The following is a 20,091-nucleotide window of genomic DNA, read 5'->3' on the forward strand; positions in this document are numbered from 1 at the left end:
TGGAAAATGGGGATGAAGACTGTGAGCCCCGCGTGGGACAACCTGATCACCTTGTATCCACCCTAATCAATCAATCAATCATATTTATTGAGCGCTTACTGTGTGCAGAGTACTGTACTAAGCGCTTGGGAAGTACAAGTTGGCAACATATAGAGACGGTTCCTACCCAACAGTGGGCTCACAGTCTCACACCCCAGCACTTAGAACAGTGCTTCGCACATAATAAGTGCTTAACAAATGATATTATTATTACTATTATTATTATTATTATTATTATTATTATTATTATTGCAAGGTGCTGCATCTACGAAGCCCCCAGGACAGTGCCCCGTACCCAGGAAGTACCCAGCATGGCCTAAGATGGTAAAACCCCGGCCTGGGAGTTGGAAGGACCTGGGCTCTAATCCTGACTCTGCCATTTGTCCGCTGGGCGACCTTGGGCAAGTCACTTCACTTCTCTGGGCCTCAGTTACCTCAACTGTAAAATGGGGATGAAGACTGTGAGCCCCGCGTGGGACAACCTGATCACCTTGTATCCGCCCCAACGCTTAGAACAGTGCTTCGCACATAGTAAGCGCTTAACATATGCCATTATTATTATTGTTATTATAAGATCATTATTATTATTACAAGGTGCTGCATCTAGCTCAGTGGAAAGAGCACAGGCTTTGGAGTCAGAGATCATGGGTTCAAACCCCAGCTCTGCCAATTGTCAGCTGGGTGACTTTGGGCAAGTCATTCACTTCTCTGGGCCTCAGTGACCTCATCTGGAAAATGGGGATTAAGACCGTGAGCCCCCCGTGGGACAACCTGATCACCTTGTAACCTTCCCAGTGCTTAGAACAGTGCTTTGCACATAGTAAGCACTTAAGAAATGCCATTATTATTATTATTATTATTATTATCTAAGAAGTCCCCAGGACAGTGCCCTGTACCCAGGAAGTACCCAGCATGGCCTAAGAGGGTAGATCCCCGGGCTGGGAGTTGGAAGGACCTGGGTTCTAATCCTGACTCTGCCATTTGTCCGCTGGGCGACCTTGGGCAAGTCACTTCACTTCTCTGGGCCTATGGCCCTTCATCTGTACAATGGGGATGAAGACTGTGAGCCCCACGTGGGACGGGGACTGCGCCCAACCTGATTAGCTTGTATCTATCCCAGCGCTTAAAACAGTGCTTAACACACAGTGAGCGCTTAACAAATACCAACCATCATCAATACGGTGCTCTGTACCCAGGAAACCCCTGGTACAATGCTCCACACCCAGTAGGAGCCCAGTACATACTGTCGGTGCTGATTGAGAAGCAGCATGGCTCAGTGGAAAGAGCCCGGGCTTTGGAGTCAGAGGTCATGGGTTCAAATCCCGGCTCCGCCACTTGTCAGCTGTGTGACTTTGGGCAAGTCATTTCACTTCTCTGTGCCTCAGTGACCTCATCTGGAAAATGGGGATGAAGACTGTGAGCCCCATGTGGGACAACCTGATCACGTTGTAACCTCCCCAGCGCTTAGAACGGTGCTTTGCACGTAGTAGGCACTTAATAAATGCCATTATTATTATTATTATTGTTCTGGCCTGTTGTGAAGCGTGACTGTAAGGCATGTGAGGGAAGCTAGCAGCCCGGAGCAGGCGGCCAGGGAGGAGAGTCGGATCTTTTGTGGTCAAGCATGCTCAGGAAACTGCCAGAGACCCCCTCCCCTAGAAGCAAAGGAGACGGGACCCTGTGTGCCGGGGTGGGGGTGTTGAGAGGGTGAGGGGCGGGAGGGGATGGGGCAGAAGGAGAAGGGATGGAAAGACCATTGGGGGTGAGTTGGCTGAGAGGACAAGCGCTTAGTACAGTGCTCCACACACAGTAAGAGCTCAATAAATACGACTGAATGAATGGGGGGCTGGGAGGGGAGGGGAGAGGAGGACAGGGCCCCCAGAGCCCATGCGGAGGAGTGAGCTGTTGGCCTCCAACATCCCACTGCCCTGGCGACGGGGATGGCAGTTTTATGTCTTTGGAAGCAGTCCGGCCAGAGCCGCAGCCAAAGCTGACTTCACATGGAACAGGAGATGGAGGAGTAGGAGGAAGAGAAGGATGAAGAAGAGAAGGAGTGGGCTGGGCTGGATTAAGGCCCTCTCCCCCGGCCCACGTCCTTCCCCTGGCTTGGAATGCCCTCCCTCCGCACATCCGCCAGGCTAGCTCTCTTCCTCCCTTCAAAACCCTACTGAGAGCTCACCTCCTCCAGGAGGCCTTCCCACACTCAGCCCCGTTTTTCCTCTCCGGCTCCCCATCCCCCCCGCCCTTCCTCCTTCCCCTCCCCACGGCACTTGTATATATTTGTACAGATTTATTACTCTATTTTACTTGTACATATTTACTATTCTATTTATTTTATTAATGATGTGCGTATAGCTATAATTCTATTGGTTTTGACAGTTCTGACACCTGTCTACATGTTTTGTTTGGTTGTCTGTCTCCCCCCTTCTAGACTGTGAGCCCATTGTTGGGTAGGGACTGTCTCTATATGTTGCCAACTTGTACTTCCCAAGTGCTTAGTACAGTGCTCTGCACACAGTAAGCGCTCAATAAATACGACTGAATGAGTGAATGAATACAGCTATAATTCTATTTGTTTTGACCATTCTGACACCTGTCTACATGTTTTGTTTGGTTGTCTGTCTCCCCCTTCTAGACTGTGAGCCCGTTGGTGAGTAGGGACCGTCTCTATATGTTGCCGACTTGTACTTCCCAAGCGGTTAGTACAGTGCTCTGCACACAGTAAGCGCTCAATAAATACGACCGACTGACTGAATGAATGAATATAGCTATAATTCTATTTGTTTTGACCATTTTGACACCTGTCTACATGTTTTGTTTGGTTGTCTGTCTCCCCCTTCTAGACTATGAGCCCATTGGTGAGTAGGGACCACCTCTATATGTTGCTGACTTGTACTTCCCAAGCACTTAGTACAGTGCTCTGCACACAGTAAGCGCTCAATAAATACGATTGAATGAAGGAATGAATGAATATAGCTATAATTCTATTTGTTTTGACAATTCTGACACCTGTCTACATGTTTCGTTTGGTTGTCTGTCTCCCCCTTCTAGACTGTGAGCCCACTGTTGGGTAGGGACCGTCTCTATATGTTGCCAACTTGTACTTCCCAAGCGCTTAGTACAGTGCTCTGCCCACAGTAAGCACTCAATAAATACGATTGAATGAATGAATGAATGAATATAGCTATAATTCTATTTGTTTTGACCATTCTGACACCTGTCTACATGTTTTGTTTTGTTGTCTGTCTCCCCCTTCTAGACTGTGAGCCTGTTGGTGGGTAGGGACCGTCTCTCTATGTTGCCGACTTGCACTTCCCAAGCGCTTAGTCCAGTGCTCTGCCCACAGTAAGCGCTCAATAAATAAGATTGAATGAATGAATGAATGAATATAGCTATAATTCTATTTATTTTGACAATTCTGACACCTGTCTACATGTTTCGTTTGGTTGTCTGTCTCCCCCTTCTAGACTGTGAGCCTGTTGGTGAGTAGGGACAATCTCTATATGTTGCCGACTTGTACTTCCCAAGCGCTTAGTACAGTGCTCTGCACACAATAAGCGTTCAATAAATACGATTGAATGAATGAATGAATATAGCTATAATTCTATTTGTTTTGACCATTCTGACACCTGTCTACATGTTTTGTTTGGTTATCTATCTCCCCCTTCTAGACCGTGAGCCCACTGTTGGGTAGGGACCGTCTCTCTATGTTGCCAACTTGTACTTCCCAAGTGCTTAGTACAGTGCTCTGCCCACAGTAAGTGCTCAATAAATACGATTGATTGATTGATTGATTAGTACAGTGCTCTGCCCACAGTAAGCACTCAATAAATACGACAATGAATGAATGCAGGAATTTTCCCTCCTTTCTACCCCCTTTTTACAGATGAGGTAACTGAGGCACAGAGAAGTGAAGTGACTTGCTCAAAGTCACACAGCTGACAAGTGACTCACGAGCCCGGGCTCTTTCCACTAAGCCACACTGAAGATGGAGTCCGGAGGCCACTGCGGGCTCCCCCCAACCACGGGGCCTCCCGGCCCACCCCGGCCCCCGGTCCCGGCGGACCAAAGGGGCTGGGGGGCGCCAACCACTGAGCTTCCCTGGGAGCGGTCAGGTCCCAGAGCCCCAGCTCCTCCTCGCCTGGAAGGAAGCCAGCCGGACACGGCTGTTAAACCACTTCCCATCCATCCTGTTTCCAAGCGGTTTCCCAGGGAGGAAGGGAAATCCATCTCTGCCCGAGGATCGTCCGTTCCTCTTCGGGGTGTGAAGTGTGTGATTCATTCCATTCATTCAACCGCATTTATTGAGCGCTTACTGTGTGCGGAGCACTGTGCTAAGCGCTTGGGAAGCACAAGTTGGCAACATATAGCGACGGTCTCTACCCAACAGTGGGCTCACGGTCTAGAAGGGGGAGACAGACAGCAAAACAAAACATATTAACAAAATAAAATAAATAGAATAAACATGTACAAGTAAAATAAATAAATAAATAGAGTAATAAATACATACAAACATCTATACATATATACAGGTGCTGCGGGGAGGGGAAGGAGGTAAGGCGGGGGGATGGGGAGGGGGAGGAGGGGGAGAGGAAGGGGGGGCTCAGTCTGGGAAGGCCTCATTCCTTTCATCGTATTTATTGAGCGCTTACTGTGTGCAGAGCACTGCACTAAGCGCTTGGGAAGTACAAGTCGGCCACATCTAGAAACGGTCCCTACCCAACAACGGGCTCACAGTCTAGAAGACAGATGAAGGAACTGAGGCCCAGTGAAGTGACTTAATAAAAATAATGATGGCATTTGTTAGGCGCTTACTATGTGCCAAGCATTGTTCTAAGCACTGGGGAGGTTACAAGGTGATCAGGTTGTCCCACGGGGGGGCTCACAGTCTTCATCCCCATTTGACATTCAATCGTATTTATTGAGTGTTTACTGTGTGCAGAGCACTGGACTAAGCGCTTGGGAAGTACAAGTCGGCCACATCTAGAGACGGTCCCTACCCAACAACGGGCTCACAGTCTAGAAGACAGATGAAGGAACTGAGGCCCAGTGAAGTGACTTAATAAAAATAATGATGGCATTTGTTAAGCGCTTACTATGTGCCAAGCACTGTTCTAAGTGCTGGGGAGGTTACAAGGTGATCAGGCTGTCCCACGGGGGGGGGGGGGGGGGGCTCACAGTCTTCATCCCCATTTGGCATTCATTTATTCAATCATATTTATTGAGCACTTACTGTGTGCAGAGCACTGGACTAAGCGCTTGGCCACATCTAGAGACCGTCCCTACCCAACAACGGGCTCACAGTCTAGAAGGGGGAGGCGGACGACAAAACACGTGGACAGGTGTCAAGTCATCAAAAAAATAGGGAATGCTTCACGAATTTGCGTGAATTAGTGTGATCAGCTTGTCTCCCCACCCCCCAGCACTTAGAACAGTGCTTCACACGCAGTAAGCGCTTAACAAATACTACCGTTATCATTATTATTATTATTATTATAACCGACAGAGGCGGCTGTGCTCCCTGGCCCGGCTGCCCCTCACCAACCTTCCCCTCCGCTCCCTCTATCCCAACGCTGGCCCAACACTGCGGCGATTTCCCGCCGGGAAACAGTAGCGAAATATAAACCCTTGCTCTCTGGTTTCATCTTTTAGACTGTGAGCCCACTGTTGGGTAGGGACTGTCTCTATATGTTGCCAACTTGTACTTCCCAAGCGCTTAGTACAGTGCTCTGCACACAGTAAGCGCTCAATAAATACGATTGATGATGATCCTGCAAACCATCTGCTTCAAGGGTCACGCTTCAGGATCTCCAGAAGCAGCGGAGCCTGGGGAATCGAGCAAGGGCCTGGGACCCGGAGGACCTGGGTTCCAATCCCAGCTCTGCCACTGTGTGATCTTGGGTAAGTCACCTAACTTCCCTGGGCCTCAGTTGCAAAATGGGGATTCTCCCTCCTACTTCGACTCAGAGCCCCATGTGGGACGGGGATTGCGTCCAACCTGATCATCTTGTACCTACCCCCGGGGTATGGCTCCTGATAAACACTTAGCAAATTAGAATACCTCAGTTATTATTATTGACGGGACAGGTGAGAGAGACAGACAGAAAAGCAGAGACAGAGGCAAGGACAGAGAGATACATAGGGAGAGATGGGTAGAGACAGAAGACAGAGGCAAGCAGACAGAAGAAGAAACACAGAGAGAGACCGAAATAGAGAAAGGAGGAAAAAATGAGATGGAAAAAGACTCACAGAGATGAAGGTGCAGAGACAGATAGACAGGGAGAGACAGTCAGAAGAAGAGAGTTCCCCCTAGAAAGTATACGCAAATTATCTTCAATCCTATCTTCAGTAAATACGACTGATTGATAGTTTGACTATTCCCCCTCTCCTTTTCTCTATCCCTCTCTCTCTCAATCATATTTATAATAATAATAATAATAATAATAATAATAATAATGGCATTTATTAATCGCTTACTATGTGCAAAGCACTGTTCTAAGCGCTGGGGTGGTTACAAGGTGATCAGGTTGTCCCACGGGGGGCTCACAGTCTTAATCCCCATTTTACAGAGGAGGTAACTGAGGCACAGAGAAGCTAAGTGACTTGCCCAAAGTCACACAGCTGACAATTGGCGGAGCCGGGATTTGAACCCATGACCTCTGACTCCAAAGCCCGGGCTCTTTCCACTGAGCCATGCTGCTTCCCTACAGACTAAAGCGGGGAGAGACAGGAGGATGGGAGATCAGAGAGGAGGCCGATGCAGTCATCCAGTCGGGGTGGATTGAGCACTTACTGTGAGCAGAGCACTGTACTAAGCGCTTGGGAGTGAACATAGTAATTCATTCATTCATTCAATTGTATTTCTAGACTGTGAGCCCACTGTTGGGTAGGGACCGTCTCTATATGTTACCAACTTGTACTTCCCAATCAATCAATCAATCAATCGTATTTAGTGAGCAGTTACTGTGTGCAGAGCACTGTACTAAGCGCTTGGGAAGTACAAGTTGGCAGCATATAGAGATGGTCCCTACCCAACAGTGGGCTCACAGTCTAGAAGAGTGGGCTCTACAGTGTTCTGCACACAGTAAGCACTCACTAAATAAGACTGATTGATTGATTTATTGATTGAGCGCTTACTGTGTGCAGAGCACTGTACTAAGCGCTTGGGAAGTACAATTTGGCAACATATAGAGATGGTCCCTACCAAAAAGTGGGCTCACAGTCTAGAAGAGTGGGCTCTACAGTGTTCTGCACACAGTAAGCACTCACTAAATAAGATTGATTGATTGATTGATTGATTGATTGAGCACTTACTGTGTGCAGAGCACTGTACTAAGCGCTTGGGAAGTACAAGTTGGCAACATATAGAAACGGTCCCCACCCAACAGCGGGCTCACTGTCTAGAAGGGGGAGACAGACAACAAAACATATTAACAAAAGAAAATGAAAAGAATAAATATGTACAAATAAAATAAATAGAGTAATAAATAATAATGATGGTATTTGTTAAGCACTTATTATGTGCTAGTCACTGTATAATGGACAGATTCCACCACTCCCTCCCCCTCTCTCTTCTCTCTCTCACCAGAGAAACAGCGTGGCTCAGTGGAAAGAGCCCGGGCTTGGGAGTCAGCGGCCCTGGGTTCCAATCCCGGCTCTGCCGCTTGTCAGCTGTGTGGCTTTGGGCAAGTCCCTTCACTTCTCTATGCCTCGGTTCCCTCATCTGTAAAAGGGGGATGAAGACCGGGAGCCCCCCGTGGGGCAACCTGATCACCTCCCCAGCACTTAGAACAGTGCTTGGCACACAGTAAGCGCTTAGTAAATGCCATTATTATCATCATCATCAACATCATCAATCGTATTTATTATTATTATTATTATCTTGGCCCGGGAAGTCTGTTCCAAGGGGGCACAGCCGCCCCAACGTAACCGCGGAGCTTCTCTTCCCTGTGGGGACCAGGCGTAGAATGGCCCCGGCGTCTTGGCGTACCACAAGGCAGGTGCCCGCAAGGCACATGCCAACTTGTACCTCCCAAGCGCTTAGTACAGTGCTCTGCACACAGTAAGTGCTCAATAAATACGATTGATGATGACGATGATGATGACAAGCCTGGGGCTGGTTAGACTGTGAGCCCACTGTTGGGTAGGGACTGTCTCTATATGTTGCCAACTTGTACTTCCCAAGCACTTAGTACAGTGCTCTGCACACAGTAAGCGCTCAATAAATACGATTGATGATGATGATGATGATGATGATGATGATGATGATGGGGCCACCTGAGGGTGTAGACTTAATGGACCTCTGCTCCTCTGCCACCGCATTCTAAGAGCTGGGGGGGAAACCAGCAAATTGGGTTGGACCCTCTCCCTGTCCCACGTGGGGCTCACAGTCTCCATCCCCATTTTGCAGATGAGGGAACTGAGGCACGAGGAGTTGAGTGACTGGCCCAAGGTCACGCAGCAGACAAATGGCAGCAAACCTTGTGACTCCCAGCCCCGTGCCCTATCCCCATGCAGTAGACAAATGGCAGCAAACCTTGTGACTCCCAGGCCCGTGCCCTATCCACATGCAGCAGACAAATGGCAGCAAACCTCGTGACTCCCAGGACCGTGCCCTATCCCCACGTAGCAGACAAATGGCAGCAAACCTTCTGACTTCCAGGCCCGTGCCCTATCCCCATGCGGCAGACATATGGCAGAAAACCTCCTGACTCCCAGGCCCGTGCCCTAACCCCATGCAGCAGACAAATGGCAGCAAACCTTGTGACTCCCAGGCCCGTGCCCTATCCCCATGCGGCAGACAAATGGCAGGAAACCTTCTGACTCCCATGCCCGTGCTCTGTCCCCATGCAGCAGACAAGTGGCAGCAAACCTTCTGACTTCCAGGCCCGTGCCCTATCCCCATGCACCAGACAAATGGCACCAAACCTTCTGACTTCCAGGCCCGTGCCCTATGCCCATGAGGCAGACAAATGGCAGCAAACCCCGTGATTCCCAGGCCCGTGCCCTATCCCTATGGACCTGACAAATGGCAGCAAACCTCCTGACTCCCAGGCCCGTGCCCTATCCCTATGCAGCAGACAAATGGCAGCAAGCCTTCTGACTCCCAAGACTGTGCCCATATCCTCACACAGCAGACAAATGGCAGCAAACCTTCTGACTCCCAGGCCCGTGCCCTATCCCCATGCAGTAGACAAATGGCAGCAAGCCTTGTAACTCCCAGGCCTGTGCCCTATCCCCATGCAGCAGACAAATGGCAGCAAACCTTCTGACTCCCAGGCCCGTGCTCTATCCCAATGCAGCAGACAAATGGCAGCAAACCTTCTGACTCCCAGGCCCGTGCTCTATCCCAATGCAGCAGACAAATGGCAGCAAACCTTCTGACTCCCAGGCCCGTGCCCTATCCCCATGCAGTAGACAAATGGCAGCAAGCCTTGTAACTCCCAGGCCCGTGCCCTATCCCCATGCAGCAGACAAATGGCAGCAAACCTTCTGACTCCCAGACCCGTGCTCTATCCCTACGCAGCAGACAAATGGCAGCAAACCTCCTGACTCCCAGGCCCGTGCCCTATCCCCATGCAGCAGACAAATGGCAGCAAACCTCCTGACTCCCAAGCCCATGCCATATCCCCATGCAGCAAACAAATGGCAGCACACCAGACTGTGAGCTCACTGTTGGGTAGGGACTGTCTCTATATGCTGCCAACTTGTACTTCCCAAGCGCTTTGTACAGTGCTCTGCACACAGTAACTGCTCACTAAATACGATTGATTGATTGATTGATTGTGACTCCCAGGCCCATGACCTATCCCCATGCAGCAGACAAATGGCAGCAAACCCTCTGACTCCCAGGCCCGTGCCCTATCCCCATGCAGCAGACAAATGGAAGCAAAACTCCTGACTCCCAGGCCCGTGCCCTATCCCCATGCGGCAGACAAATGGCAGCAAACCTTGTGACTTCCAGGCCTGTGCTCTATCCCTATGCAGCAGACAAATGGCAGCAAACCTTCTGACTCCCAGGCCTGTGTCCTAACCCCATGCAGCAGACAAATGGCAGCAAACCTTCTGACTCCAAGGCCCGTGCCCTATCCCGATGCGGCAGACAAATGGCAGCAAACCCTCTGACTCCCAGGCCCGTGCCCTATCCCCATGCAGCAGACAAATAGCAGCAAACCTCCTGATTCCCAGGCCCGTGACCTATCCCTATGCAGCAGACAAATGGCAGCAACCCTTCTGACTTCCAGGCCTGTGCCCTATCCCCATGCAGCAGACAAATGGCAGCAAACCTTCTGACTCCCAGGCCCGTGCCCTATCCCTATGCAACAGACAAATGGCAACAACATTGTGACTCCCAGGACCGTGCTCTATCCCTATGCAGGAGACAAATGGCAGCAAACCTTCTGACTACCAGGCCCGTGTGCTATCCCCATGCAGCAGAAAATGGCAGCAAACCTTCTGACTTCCAGGCCCGTGCCCTACCCACTTGCAGCAGACAAATGGCAGCAAACCTCCTGACTCCCAGGCCCGTGCCCTATCCCAATGCAGCAGATAAATGGCAGCAAACCTCCTGACTCCCAGGCCCGTGCCCTATCCCTATGCAGCGGAGAAATGGCAGCAAACCTCCTGACTCCCAGGCCCATGCCCTATCCCCATGCAGCAGAAAAATGGCAGCAACCCTTCTGACTCCCAGACCAGTGCCCTATCCCTACTGCAGCAGACAAATGGCAGCAACATGGTGACTACCAGGCTGGTGCCCTATCCCCATGCAGCAGACAAATGGCAGCAAACCTTGTGACTCCCAGGCCCGTGCTATATCCCTATGCAGCAGACAAATGGCAGCAAACCTTCTGACTTCCAGGCCCGTGCCCTATCCCCATGCAGCACACAAATGGCAGCAAACCTCCTGACTCCCAGGCCCGTGCCCTATCCCCATGCAGCAGACAAATGGCAGCAAATCTCCTGACTCCCAGGCCCGTGCCCTATCCCCATGCTGCAGACAAATGGCAGCAAACCTTTTGACTCCCAGGCCCGTGCCCTATCCCCATGCAGCAGAAAAATGGCAGCAACCCTTCTGACTCCCAGACCCGTGCCCTATCCCTACTGCAGCAGACAAATGGCAGCAACATGGTGACTACCAGCCTGGTGCCCTATCCCCATGCAGCAGACAAATGGCAGCAAACCTTGTGACTCCCAGACCCGTGCTCTATCCCTATGCAGCAGACAAATGGCAGCAAACCTTCTGACTCCCAGGCCCGTGCCCTATCCCCATGCAGCACACAAATGACAGCAAAACTCCTGACTCCCAGGCCCGTGCCCTAACCCCATGCAGCAGACAAATGGCAGCAAACCCTCTGACTCAATAAATACGAATGATTGATTGATTCCTCTCTAGACTGTAAGCTCGTTATGGGCAGAGAACGTGTCTGCTAATTCTGTTTTCAACTCTCCCAGGCGCTTGGAACGGTACTCTGTCTATAGTAAGCGCTCAATAAATACCATCGATCGATTGACTTCTCCAAGACAGCCCTCTTTTTGAAAGCAAGGTAGAGACTCTGATACTATGTCCGGGTTAGAGAGGATCCTGGGTTGGCTAGTGGCTTCTTGACTTCCAATGTGCCTACCAACTCTGTTCTATCGTACCCTCCCAAGAGCTTAGAAAAGCGTCTTACGCAGTGAGTGTTCAGTAAACACCACCGTTTATTAAAATCACACCTCCTCCTGGAAGCCTCCCCCAACTAAGCCCTCTTTTCTTCTTCTCCCACTCCCTTCTGCATCGCGCCGGCACTTGGATTTGTATCTTTTATTCCCACCACCCTCAGCCCCACACCACTTATGTACATACCAACCCCTGCGTACACAGAGGACTGTATTAAGTGCCCGGGAGAGTACAAGACAGTCGATCAGACATGCTCTCTTGACTCTAAGATCCTCGTGGGCAGGAAACGTGTCTGCCAACTGTTGGATTACACTCTCCCAAGTGCTTGGTACAGTGCTCTGCACACAGTAAGTGCCCCACAAATATCGCTGATGAGCTCAGCTCAAAGAGCCTCTAATCTAGCAGGGGGAGAGAGACCCTAAAATGAATTACAAAAGGAAACCAGCAAATTGGGTAGGACCCTCTCCCTATCCCACGTGGGCCTCACAGTCTCCATCCCCATTTTGCAGATGAGGGAACTGAGGCACAGAGGAGTTAAGTGACTTGCCCAAGCTCATGCAGCAGACAAATGGCAGCAAACCTTCTGACTCCCAGGCCCGTGCCCTATCCCCATGCAGCAGACAAATGGCAGCAAATCTCCTGAATCCCAGGCTCGTGCCCTATCCCCATGCAGCAGACAAATCGCAGCAAAAATCCTGACTCCCAGGCCTGTGCCCTATCCCCATGCAGCAGACAAATGGCAGCAACCCTTCTGACTCCCAGGCCCGTGCCCAATCCCTATGCAGCACTCGTTCACCCCTCACATCCAAGCCATCACCAAAACCTGCCGGTCTCAGCTCCACAACATTGCCAAGATCCGCCCTTTCCCCTCCATCCACACTGCTACCCTTTTCGTTCAAGCTCTCATCCTATCCCGTCTGGACTACTGCATCAGCCTTCTCTCTGATCTCCCATCCTCGTGTCTCTCCCCACTTGAATCCATACTTCATGCTGCTGCCCGGATTGTCTTTGTCCAGAAACGCTCTGGGCATGTTACTCCCCTCCCCAAAAATCTCCAGTGGCTACCAATCAATCTGCACATTAGGTAGAAACTCCTCACCTTGGGCTTCAAGCCTCTCCATCACCTCACCCCCTCCTACCTCACCTCCCTTCTCTCCTTCTACAGCCCACCCCGCACCCTCTGCTCCTCTGCCGCTAATCTCCTCACCGCACCTCGTTCTCGCCTGTCCCGCCATCGACCTACGGCCCACGTCATCCCCCGGGCCTGGAATGCCCTCCCGCTGCCCATCCACCAAGCTAGCTCTCTTCCTCCCTTCAAGGCCCTACTGAGAGCTCACCTCCTCCAGGAGGCCTTCCCAGACTGAGCCCCTTCCTTCCTCTCCCCCTCATCCCCCACTCCATCCCCCCCATCTTACCTCCTTACCTTCCCCACTGCACCTGTATATATGTATATATGTTTGTACATATTTGTTACTATATTTATTTATTTAACTTGTACATATCTATTCTATTTATTTTATTTTGTTAGTATGATTGGTTTTGTTCTCTGCCTCCCCCTTTTAGACTGTGAGCCCACTGTTGGGTAGGGACTGTCTCTATATCCTGTCAACTTGTACTTCCCAAGCGCTTAGTACAGTGCTCTGCACACAGTAAGTGCTCAATAAATACGATTGATGATGATGATGATGCAGCAGACAAATGGCAGCAACACTGTGACTCCCAGGCCCGTGCTCTATCCCTATGCAGTAGACAAATGGCAGCAAACCTCCTGACTCCCAGGCCCGTGCCCTTCCCACTTGCAGCAGACAAATGGCAGCAAACCTCCTGACTCCCAGGCCCGTGCCCTTCCCACTTGCAGCAGACAAATGGCAGTAAACCTCCTGACTCCCAGGCCCGTGCCCTATCCCCATGCAGCAGACAAATGGCAGCAAGCCTTCTGACTCCCAGGCCCGTGCCCTGTCCCCATGCAGCAGGCAAATGGCAGCAAACCTTGTGTCTCCCAGGCCCATGCCCAATCCCCATGCAGCAAATGGCAGCAAACCTTGTGAATCCCAGGCCCGTGCCCTATCCACATGCAGCAGACAAATGGCAGCAAACCTCCTGACTCCCAGGCCCGTGCCCTATCCCCATGCAGCAGACAAATGGCAGCAACCCTTCTGACTCCCAGGCCCGTGCCCTATCCCCATGCAGCAGACAAATGGCAGCAAACCTTCTGACTCCCAGGACCGTGCCCTAACCCTATGCAGCAGACAAATGCAGCAAACCTCCTGACTCCCAGACCCGCGCTCTATCCCTATGCAGCAGACAAATGGCAGCAAACCTCCTGACTCCCAGGACCATGCCCTATCCCCATGCAACAGACAAATGGCAGCAAACCTTGTGACTCCCTGGCCCATGCTCTAACCCCATGCAGCAGATAAATGGCAGCAAACCTCCTGACTCCCAGGCCCGTGCCCTATCCCCATGCAGCAGATATATGGCAGCAAACCTCCTGACTCCCAGGCCCATGCCCTGTCCCCACGCAGCAGACAAATGGAAGCAAACCTCCTGACTCCCAGGCCCGTGCCCTATCCCCATGAAGCAGACAAATGGCAGCAATCCTCCTGACTCCCAGGCCCGTGCCCTATCCCCAGGCAGCAGACAAATGGCAGCAAACCTTGTAGACTCCTAGGCCCGTGCCCTAACCCCATGCAGCAGACAAATGGCAGCAAACCTTCTGACCAAAACCTGCCGGTCTCAGCTCCACAACATTGCCAAGATCCACCCTTTCCTCTCCATCCCAACCGCTACCCTGCTCATTCAAGCTCTCATCCTATCACGTCTGGACTACTGCATCAGCCTTCTCTCTGATCTCCCATCCTCGTGTCTCTCTCCACTTCAATCCATACTTCATGCTGCTGCCCAGATTAACTTTGTCCAGAAACGCTCTGGGCATATCACTCCCCTCCTCAAAAATCTCCAGTGGCTACCAATCAATCTGCGCATCAGGCAGAAACTCCTCACCCTGGGCTTCAAGGCTGTCCATCACCTCGCCCCCTCCTACCTCACCTCCCTTCTCTCCTTCTACAGCCCAGCCCGCACCCTCCGCTCCTCCACCGCTGATCTCCTCACCGTACCTCGCTCTCGCCTGTTCCGCCGTCGACCCCCGGCTCACGTCATCCCCCGGGCCTGGAATGCCCTCCCTCTGCCCATCCGCCAAGCTAGCTCTCTTCCTCCCTTCAAGGCCCTGCTGAGAGCTCACCTCCTCCAGGAGGCCTTCCCAGACTGAGCCCCTTCCTTCCTCTCCCCCTCGTCCCCCTCTCCATCCCCCCATATTACCTCCCTCCCTTCCCCACAGCACCTGTATATATGTATATATGTTTGTACATATTTTTTTACTCTATTTATTTATTTATTTATTTAATTTATTTGTACATATCTATTCTATTTATTTTATTTTGTTAGTATGTTTGGTTTTGTTCTCTGTCTCCCCCTTTCAGACTGTGAGCCCACTGTTGGGTAGGGACTGTCTCTATATGTTGCCAATTTGTACTTCCCAAGCGCTTAGTACAGTGCTCTGCACATAGTAAGCGCTCAATAAATACGATTGATGATGATGATGATGATGATGACTTCCTGGCCCGTGCCCTATCCCCATGCAGCAGACAAATGGCAGCAACCCTTCTAACAGGCCCGTGCCCTAAACCCATGCAACAGACAAATGGAAGCAAACCTTGTGACTCCCAGGCCCGTGCCCTATCCCTATGCAGCAGACAAATGGCAGCAACCCTTGTGACTCCCAGGCCCTTGCTCTATCACTATGCAGCAGACAAATGGCAGCAAACCTCCTGACTCCCAGGTCCTTTCTCTATCCCTATGCAGCAGACAAATGGCAGCAAACCTCCTGACTCCCAGGCCCTTCCTCTATCACCATGCAGCAGACAAATGGCAGCAAAGCTTCTGATTCCCAGGCCCGAGCCCTATGCCCATGAAGCAGCAGACAAATGGCAGCAAACCTTCTGACTCCCAGGCCCGTGCCCTATCCCCATGCAGCAGACAAATAGCAGCAAACCTCCTGACTCCCAGGCCCATGCCCTATCCCTATGCAGCAGACAAATGGCAGCAAACCTTGTGACTCCCAGGCCCGTGCCCTACCCCTATGCAGCAGACAAATGGCAGCAACATTGTGACTCCCAGGCCTGTGTTCTATCCCTTTGCAGCAGACAAATGGCAGCAACATTGTGACTTCCAGGCCTGTGTTCTATCCCTATGCAGCAGACAAATGGCAGCAAACCTCCTGACTCCCAGGCCCGTGCCCTATCCCTATGCAGCAGACAAAGGGCAGCAAACCTTCTCACTCCCAGGCCCGTGCCCTATCCCCATGCAGCAGACAAATGGCAGTAAACATTGTGATTCCCAGGCCCGTGCCCTATCACCACACAGCAGATAAATGGCAGCAAACCTCCTGACTCCCAGGCCCGTGCTCTATCCCTATGCAGCAGACAAATGGCAGCAACATTGTGACTCCCAGGCCCGTGTTCTATCCCTATGCAGCAGACAAATGGCAGCAAACCTCCTGACTCCCAGGCCCGTGCCCTATCCCTATGCAGCAGACAAATGGCAGCAAACCTTGTGACTCCCAGGCCCCTGCCCTATCCCCATGCAGCAGACAAATGGTAGCAAACCTTCTGACTCCCAGGCCAGTGCCCTATCCCCATGCAGCACACAGATGGCAGCAAACCTCCTGAGTCCCAGGCCCGTGCCCTATCCCCATGCAGCAGAAAAATGGCAGCAAACCTCCTGACTCCCAGGCCCGTGCCCTATCCCCATGCAGCCGACAAATGGCAGCAAACCTCCTGAGTCCCAGGCCCGTGCCCTATCCCCATGCGGCAGACAAATGGCAGCAAACCTTCTGACTCCCAGGCCCGTGCCCTATCCCCATGCAGCAGACAAATGGCAGCAAACCTCCTGACTCCCAGGCCCCTGCCCTATCCCTATGCAGCAGACAAATGGCAGCAAACCTCCTGACTCCCAGGCCCGTGCCCTGTCCTCATGCAGCAGACAAACGGCAGCCAACCGTCTGACTCCCAGGCCCATGCCCTATCCCTATGCCATACTGCTTATCTGTCGATGGTTATCGATTGATCTCTGGTATGTACTGAGCGCTCGCTCGCTTTGCGGAGAGCCCCGTATAAAACGCTCGGGAGGGTACACTACAACAGAGTTGGTAGATGTGACCCCTGCCCACAAGGAGTTTAGAGGAGTTGGGCATTAAAAACAGATTATTGGATTGGTTTCATCACACCCCACAGACAAACGTTTGAAGTCAACGCCTGCCGATGACAAAGGAAGAAATCATCTTTAGGAGGCGTGAAGATGGAGCCATCTAGTCTCGGTTTGCTACCGCTTCAGCAGAACCCTTTTATTTTGGCCTCATGATGGCTTCTGCTTAGTTACTCGGTTTTATGAAGAAAAATTGGATCTCGCACCTGCAGTATTGGGGAACATCCAGCTCCTCAATTTTACTCGCTTTTGACCAGCTACACATCCACCATACACTCCCTGGCCTGGAATGCCCCTCCCCCTCCCCCAACATCCGCCAAGCTAGCTCTCTTCCTCCCTTCAAGGCCCTACTAAGAGCTCACCTCCTCCAGGAGGCCTTCCCACACTGAGCCCCCTCCTTCCTCTCCCCCTCCTCCCCCTCTCCATCCCTCCCACCTTACCTCCTTCCCTTCCCCACAGCACCTGTATATATGTAGATATGTTTGTACGTATTTATTACTCTATTTATTTATTTATTTTACTTGTACATATCTATGCTATTTATTTTATTTTGTTAATATGTTTGGTTTTGTTCTCTGTCACCCCCTTCTAGACTGTGAGCCCACTGTTGGGTAGGGACCATCTCTATATATTGCCAACTTGTACTTCCCAAGTGCTTAGTACAGTGCTCTGCATACAGTAAGCACTCAATAAATACGATTGATTGATTGATTGATTGGAATGCCCTCCCTCCCCACATCTTCATCCCCACATCTGCCTCCCTTCAAAGCCCTACTGAGAGCTCACCTCCTCCAAGGGGCCTTCCCACACTGAGCCCCCCTTTTCCTCACCTCCTCCCCATCCCCTCCGCCCTACCCTCTTCCCCTCCCCACAGCACTTGTATATATTTGTACAGATTTATCACTCTATTTATTTTACTTGTACATATTGCCTATTCTATGTATTTTGTTAATGATGTGCATCTAGCTTTAATTCTATTCCTTCTGACGATTTTGACATCCGCCTACATGTTTTGGTTTATTGTCCTTCTCCCCCTTCTAGACTGGGAGCCCGTTGTTGGGTAGGGACCGTCTCTATCTGTTGCCGACTTGGACTTCCCAAGCGCTTAGTCCAGTGCTCTGCACGCAGTAAGCGCTCAATAAATACGATTGAATGAGTGAATGAATGAATCTAGCTTTAATTCTATTCGTTCTGACGATTTTGACATCCGTCTACACGTTTTGTTTTGTTGTCCGTCTCCCCCTTCTAGACTGGGAGCCCGTTGTCGGGTAGGGACCGTCTCTATCTGTTGCCGACTTGGACTTCCCAAGCGCTTAGTCCAGTGTTCTGCACGCAGTAAGTGCTCAATAAATACGATTGAAGGAATAAATGGATGAATGGAACGAGTCAGGAAAGCCAGGCCCTAGTCCAACCTCTCTGACTCTGGGGCCTGCCGTGTGACTGTGAGCAACTTACTTAACCTCCCTCGGAATCGTTCGACGGATGAGGGAACTGAGTCCCGGAGAAGCTAAGTGACTTGTCCCAGTGCCAGAAGAAAACTGGGATTTCCAGTTGCAGGCGCTCTCCCCAAGTCCATACTGCCCTCATCTGTCTGAAGAGCCAGTGTTTATTTGAAAGATGATTTTCATTCATTCAATCATATTTGTTGAGCACTTACTGTGTGCAGAGCACTGGACTAAGAGCTTGGGAAGTACAAGTTCATCTTGGTCAGTGGCCCTGGATGCCTGAAAGGGCCGGGAAGAGGGGGGGATTTTCCAGGGAATGAGCAATCAATAATAATAATAATAATGATGGTATTTGTTAAGCACTTACTATGTGCAAAGCACTGTTCTAAGTGCTGGCACTGTTCTAAGCGCTGGGTTTAGAACAGCCCCTTAGAACAATCCCCTTCTAGATTGTAAGCTCAGTGAGGGCAGGGAGAGAAGCAGCGTGGCTCGGTGGAAAGAGCCCGGGCTTGGGAATCCGAGATCATGGGTTCTAATCCTGGCTCCGCCACTTGTCTGCTGTGTGACCTTGGGCAAGTCACTTCACTTCTCTGGGCCTCAGTTCCCTCTTCTGTAAAATGGGATGAAGACTGTGAGCCCCATCATATGGGCAACCTGATTATCTTTTATCTACCCCAGCGCTTAGAACAGTGCTTTGCACATAGTAAGCACTTAATAAATGCTATCATTATTATTATTATTATAGAGCCGGGATTAGAACCCACGACTTCTGACTCCCAAGCCCGTGCTCTTTCCAACAGTCCTCAGCTCTATGGAACCTTTAATCAGTCAGTCTGTCAGTCTTATTTATTGAGTGCTTACTGTGTGTAGAGGACTGTACTAAGCGGTTGAGAGAGTGCTCTCTAATAAACGGATACACTCCCTGCCCACAACAAGCTTACACCAGCCCCTAATGTCAAATATAATTAGCCCGAGGTCTGAGGCCAATCAATCAATCGTACTTATTGAGCGCCTACTGTGTGCAGAGCACTGTACTTAGCGCTTGGGAAGTACAAGTTGGCAACCAGCTGCAAGCCCCTCCTGAGGGTTGCCAGGAAAGCCGAGCCCGTGGCTCAGTGGAAAGAGCCCGGGCTTGGGAGTCAGAAGTCGTGGGTTCAAATTCCGGCTCTGCTGCTTGTCAGCTGCGTGACTTTGGGCAAGTCATTTAACTCCTCTGTGCCTCAGTTCCCTCATCTGGAAAATGGGGATGAAGACTGTGAGCCCCCCGTGGGACAACCTGATCACCTTGTATCCTCCCCAGTGCTTAGAACAGTGCTTTGCAGATAGTATGCGCTTAACAAATACCATCATTATTATTATTATTGTTATAGTAAGTGCTGTGCTCACTTTGGCAGCACATATACTAAAATTGGAACGATACAAAGTAGAATAGCATGGCCCCATGCAAGGATGACACGCAAATTCGTGAAGCGATCCATATTTTTCCATTTATTTTACTTGCACATATTTACTGTTCTATTTATTGCGTTAATGATGTGCATCTAGCTTTATTTCTATTTATTCTGATGACTTGACACCTGTCCCCGTGTTTTGCTTTAGTTGCCTGTCTCCCCCTTCTAGACTGTGAGCCCATTGTTGAGGAGGGACCGTCTCTATCCCGAGCACTTAGTGCACACAGTAGGCGCTCAA

General features: G+C 50.8%; 1 long non-coding RNA gene and 1 other non-coding gene across 2 annotated transcripts in view; one reads left to right on the forward strand and one right to left on the reverse strand.

Annotated features, from left to right (window-relative positions):
- The window catches only part of LOC119944807, a 62,991-nt gene that overhangs the window by 11,476 nt on the left and 31,424 nt on the right, over positions 1–20,091 (reverse strand). The gene's annotated exons all lie outside the window — the stretch shown is intronic.
- LOC119944839 lies at positions 19,781–19,886 on the forward strand. Its single transcript, XR_005455987.1, has one exon. It is a non-coding gene; the product is annotated as a U6 spliceosomal RNA (small nuclear RNA).

The sequence above is a fragment of the Tachyglossus aculeatus genome, chromosome 23, assembly GCF_015852505.1.
Source record: "Tachyglossus aculeatus isolate mTacAcu1 chromosome 23, mTacAcu1.pri, whole genome shotgun sequence".
NCBI lineage: Eukaryota > Metazoa > Chordata > Mammalia > Monotremata > Tachyglossidae > Tachyglossus > Tachyglossus aculeatus.